At 37.3% G+C, this 5,606-nt stretch overlaps 1 protein-coding gene across 1 annotated transcript in view; it reads left to right on the plus strand.

Annotated features, from left to right (window-relative positions):
- DNA2 (DNA replication helicase/nuclease 2) overlaps positions 1-5,606 on the plus strand; it is an 88,610-nt gene that overhangs the window by 11,908 nt on the left and 71,096 nt on the right. The gene's annotated exons all lie outside the window — the stretch shown is intronic.

The following is a 5,606-nucleotide window of genomic DNA, read 5'->3' on the forward strand; positions in this document are numbered from 1 at the left end:
GTGACCTCCACTCACCATTAGGAATTGAGGCTCTCAATTCAACAACACTGAGGGACTGAAACTTTGCCACAAACCACATGAGATTAGAAGTGAATGCTTCCCCAGTTAAACCTTCAAGTGAGATCCAAGCCCTGTCTAGCACCTCGATTGTAGCCTGTGAAAGACCCTGACTCAAAGGACCAAACTAAGGCATCCCCCAATTTCTGACCCACGTAAAATTTGAAATAATAAATGCAACTTGTTTTACATCACTAAATTTCTGGTAATTTGTTATTCAGCAATAGAAAACTAATGCAGCATTCAAAAATGTAGGGGAAATGTGTATCAGATATACCAGTTATACAGGTGTGTTAGGATTTTATTTACTTAATTTTTAAAATAATATAACAATTGTATATATTTATCATGTACAACATGGTGTTTTGAAATATGCATGTACTGGAATGGCTCAGTTAAGCTAATTAACTTATATTACCTCACATACTTATTTTTTGTGGTTAGAACACTTAATTAAAATCTACTCTTAGCAATTTTCAAAATATAATAACATTGTTTTTGACTATAGTCACCGTGTTGTACAAGAGATCTCTTGAACTTATTCCTCCTATCTAATTGAAATTTTGTATCTTTTGATCCAGCGTCTACTCCCTCATTCCTTGTTGACATATTTTAAACCACCACAGATGTTGAGGTCCAGGTCCCAACCTGTTTAGTGTAGAGCCCAGCTTGGAAAAAAGATGAAAGAAAACAAGGTTTCTGAGCAGAGAGACTTAGTTTTATGAAATCCATGTATTAAACCTTATGTACTTTACATAATGGAGTGTCTCTCATGCCCTCAACATCTGTTACTATTTTTCACTAATTTCTAACAGTCCTAGTTATCTGGTTTCCAAGATGCAGCAGGGAATGAGGGGGCTGCTATAGAGAGACACCTTCATGATCATATAAGATAAGCGCTGATGTCTTCTTTGCAGGATAGGAGAGAGGAAGCTATTTAAAAATTCAAGAACTGTGAAGGTCACAATTTTGGGGGATTCATTCTTAGCAGTCACTGGGTCTCACTGAATTATGTCATTGTTATTTGTCATGATATCCTAAGTCATTAAGGGAAAACATGATGTGTTCCATAATTATGAAAATGTTAATTCCCTTTTAATTTTTCCCATCCCAAGTAATGCCAGTCCTATTTAAGAGAATGCTTTTTCGAAATTCCCAAATCCTAGGACAACAGTTCCAGAGTTCTTTTCTATCCTCTCTCATAGACTCTTCTCTCTTGGTACAGAGAAAGATCTGTTCCTGCTCATTATATGGATAAAAGACTGGGCTCGAAAATCCTACCTTAAGTACCTTAATAATCTCGGGAAAGTCTAGGCTGTTACATGTCATTTGCTGAGACTTGGCTAAAATTGACAAGGGAGACTTTAAATGCAGAAGGCATTTACCAGGATGGACTGTTTTGGAAACTTTTGGATTCCTTGGGAGTCCTGGTCTGTAAAAAGTAAAACACTGGTTTTACTAAGAAACCAGAAAAAGGTACCTAAGCAGATCTTAACGATGAAGGAAGGTTCCTGTATGGTTGGAGAAAGTAATTTAGGGAAAAGATTACCCAATTGCACAGGTTTTTTAAAAAGTTATTATTTCTAAATAGCTTATACATTTATATATACCATATGTTATTGTAACAGTATAAGAGGGTATATAGTAAAAAGTAAGTCCCTTCTACCCCATTCCTCTAGTCAGTTCCTTACCCTAGAGGCAGCCACTTTTTCCAGTTTCTTGTATTTCATCCATGGAGACATCAAGGATTTATGTGTGATACTGTGCATACCATACATATCATTGTGCTCTTAAACATTAAATCTTGGAGATTATTCCACATTTCTACTGATTGAGCTGTCTCATTTTTAATTAATAGTGGCATGGTGTTTCACTGTATGGCTGTACCATAATTTAAGCAGTCCCATGACATTTAAATCTTTGCTTTTATAAAAAATGCTATAATAAATACCTTTGTACATCTTTCATCTTGTAGCAGTTCTAGCATACCTCTGGGTTCAGTACCTAGAGGTGGAATTGCTGGCTCAGAGGGTATATGCATTTAAACATTTCATAAAATCTTTTTATTTGGAAATAATTTTATAGAGAAAAGTTACAAGAGTGGTACAAAGAACATCCATATACTCTTTATCCAGATCTGATCAGCCTTTTCATTAGTGTTCTCTCTCCTCCCCCCTACCATAGACTTTTTTCTAAATCGTATGAGAATAAATTATCATGGTCTTTTACCTCTCTAAGTACATAAGTATGTAATTCCTCAGAGTAAGATTTTTCTCTTATGTAACCACATATAACATTGATACAATACTTTTATTTGAACTACTGCTTTTCAAATTTCAGTTTTGTCAGTTGTCTAATAATGTCCTGTTTTTTTCTTTCTTTTTTTCTTTTTTTTTTTTAAGAGGCAGGGTCTTACTCTGTCACTCAGGCAGGAGTGAAGTGGTGTGATCATAATATACTGCAGCCTTGAACTCCTGGCCTCAAGCAATCCTTCTACCTCAGCCGCCCAAGTAGCTGGGGCTAAAGGTGCATGCCAGCATCACAGCTAATTTTTAACATTTTTGTAGAGATGGAGACTATGTTGCCCAGGTTGGTCTCAAACTCCTGGCCTCAAGTGATCCTCCCACCTCGGCCTCCCAAGCATTGGGATTACAAGCATGACCCATCATGCCTGGCCAATAATGTCCTTTATAGAATTTTTTTCCTTTAGTACAGGATCCAGTCTGGGTACATTCAAAATTTTGATACATATTGCCAAATTGTTCTTTATAGACATTGTCCCAGTTTACATTTTTGTTGGCAGTATACGAGTCCTTGTTGCGCCACGTTCTCACCTATGTCATCTTTAATCAACTGGAAGCTTTGTGATTTCAAACAGCCTTTTGCAAGGATAACATTCACCTTGGGTAGTCTGAATATGTGTTTCTCTGGATCTTTTGGGATACTTTGGTATTAGTAGTTGCTTCCTGGCTTAAGGAATTTCAGCTTCTCTTTCAACCTGAGGTTGCTATTGTGCTCAAGACAATTTTGGCAGTGCTCTAGGGTTGCTGATTTTGTCTTCTCTGCTGAACTGACTCTCTCAAAGGGCTAACACAGCTCTGCTCTCTTAGTCTTGGTAAGCTAGAGGTAGTAGAAACCTAAGAAAGTAGGAGCTTATTAAATTTGGTATTAGAAATATTGCACAGTTATTATATGGTAAATATGTAGTATCCTGGAGTCTCATATTTGATGAATGTGCTGTTTTGCTACCTTCAGCATGTGAGAAAAATTATATCTTTTTTTTTTTTTTTGAGACAGAGTCTCACTCTGTTGCCCTGGCTAGAGTGCCGTGGCATCAGCCTCGCTCGCAGCAACCTCAAACTCCTGGGCTCAAGCGATCCTCCTGCCTCAGCCTCCCGAATAGCTGGGACTACAGGCATGTGCCACCATGCCCGGCTAATTTTTTCTATATATTTTTAGCTGTCCAATTAATTTCTTTCTATTTTTGGTAGAGACGGGGTCTCGCTCTTGCTCAGGCTGGTCTCGAACTCCTGAGCTCAAACAACCCACCCGCCGCGGCCTCCCAGAGTGCTAGGATTACAGGCGTGAGCCACCGCGCCAGGCCAAATTGTATCTTTTGAAAGAAGTTTGCAGATTGTTGGAGGCTATGTCAATACTCAAGTGAACTCACGCCTGCAGGGAGAGAATAATGTCAGGTAGATTGTTGTAACAGTATAGAAGGAAGTATAGGGGTTAAGAACTTGGGTTCCAGAGCTAGAGCTCTGTGTCCTTTGGAAGTAACCTAACTTCTGGGCTTCAGTTTCCTCAGCTATAAAATGGAGATGACAATAATAGTACCTCTGTCACAGAGTTATAAGGAGAGTTGAAGGCATTTATTCATGTGAAAGCATCTAGATTGGTGCCTGGCCTATAGTCAGCACTATATAGTATTCCTTCTTATCGTCATCATCTTCATATCTTAATGAGTTCTTAGCATAAGCTAAGTACTTTACATATATTGTTTCATTTAATCCTCTAACTCTGTGAGGTAATTATTAATATTACCTCCACCTTACAGAGGAGAAAACAGGCTCCATTAACAGTGAATTTCCCGAAGTCATATGTCTGCTTAGTATGGAGTTAGGTGTGATCTGACACACAAACTGATACGCTGTTTAACACACAGCACAGTTATTAAGATTGGGAAGCGTTAATATAAGGAAGGAACTGGAAGAACCATCCCGTGAAGGTAAGTCTATAGTAGTTCTGAAAATTTTCTGGTCTTAGGATCCCTTTGCACTAAAAAATTATTAAGGACTGTAAAGAGCCTTTGTTTATGTGGCTTACATCTATAGATAATTATCATATTAGAAATAAAAACTGAAAAAATGTTTATTAACTCATTTAAAATGAAAAATGTTTATTTATTTAAAAATAACGACCCATCCATGTTAACATAAATAACATTTTAATGAAAAATACCTATTTTGAGGGAAAAATGTAACAAGATGAGTGGCATTTTTTACATTTTTGCAAATTTTTAAAATGTTGGCCTTAATACAAGATTGCTATTTTCTCATGTCTGCTTCTGCATTCAATGTCTTACTATATTTTTTGTCATGTAGCTTCAGAAAACTCCACTGTGATGCTTGAGAGAATGAAACTAAAATGGCAAATAATGTCTTAGTATTGTTATAACGTAATTTTTTTTATTTCTGCTGATTTGTGATGCAACAAGTTAAGGTTCCTCTAGCTAGTCCTTTGATGTTGTGAGGCTGAGATTACCTTTCTGTCCATATCATGTGTTTTCCTTTTTTACATTTCTACTTTCCATTGCTTGCTTTCAGGAGCAACATCTCCTACAGTTTCTTTTTTATCCCAAAGGCATAACTGGACCCCTCCAATTAGAGCTGACATGGTATGAATTGGAGCAAATAATCTGAAATGCAATATCATGTCACTATTGTTTGGATGGTTTTTTTTTTTTTAGTTTGGTAAAACACATATAAAATAAAAATTACTATCTTAGCCATTTTTAAGAGTACAGTGGCATTAAGTATTATACATTCACATTGTTGTATGACCATCACCCCATCCGTCTCCAGAACTCTTTTCATCTTCCCAAATTAAAACTCTATACCCATTAAAATACAAATCCCTATTTTTCCCTCCTCTGGCCGCTAGCAGCACCCATTCTACTTTCTGTTTCTATGATTTCGACTACTACAGGTACCTCATATAAGGGTAATCATACAGTATTTGTCTTTTTGTGACTGGCTTATTTCCCTTAGAATAATGTCCTCAAGGTTCATCCATGTTGTAGCATATGCCAGAATTCCATTTTATGGCTGAATAATATCGTATTGTGTGGGTATGCCACATTTTATTTATCTGTTTATTGGCCGATGGACACTTCGGTTCCTTTTTTTTTGAGACAGAGTCTCACTCTGTTGCCCAGGCTAGAGTGCCGTGGCTTCAGCCTAGCTCACAGCAACCTCAAACTCCTGGGCTCAAGTGATCCTACTGCCTCAGCCTCCTGAGTAGCTGGGACTACAGGCATGCACCACCAT

This window comes from Propithecus coquereli, unplaced genomic scaffold, assembly GCF_000956105.1.
Source record: "Propithecus coquereli isolate 6110/MARCELLA unplaced genomic scaffold, Pcoq_1.0 Scaffold117, whole genome shotgun sequence".
NCBI classification, from domain to species: Eukaryota; Metazoa; Chordata; class Mammalia; order Primates; family Indriidae; genus Propithecus; species Propithecus coquereli.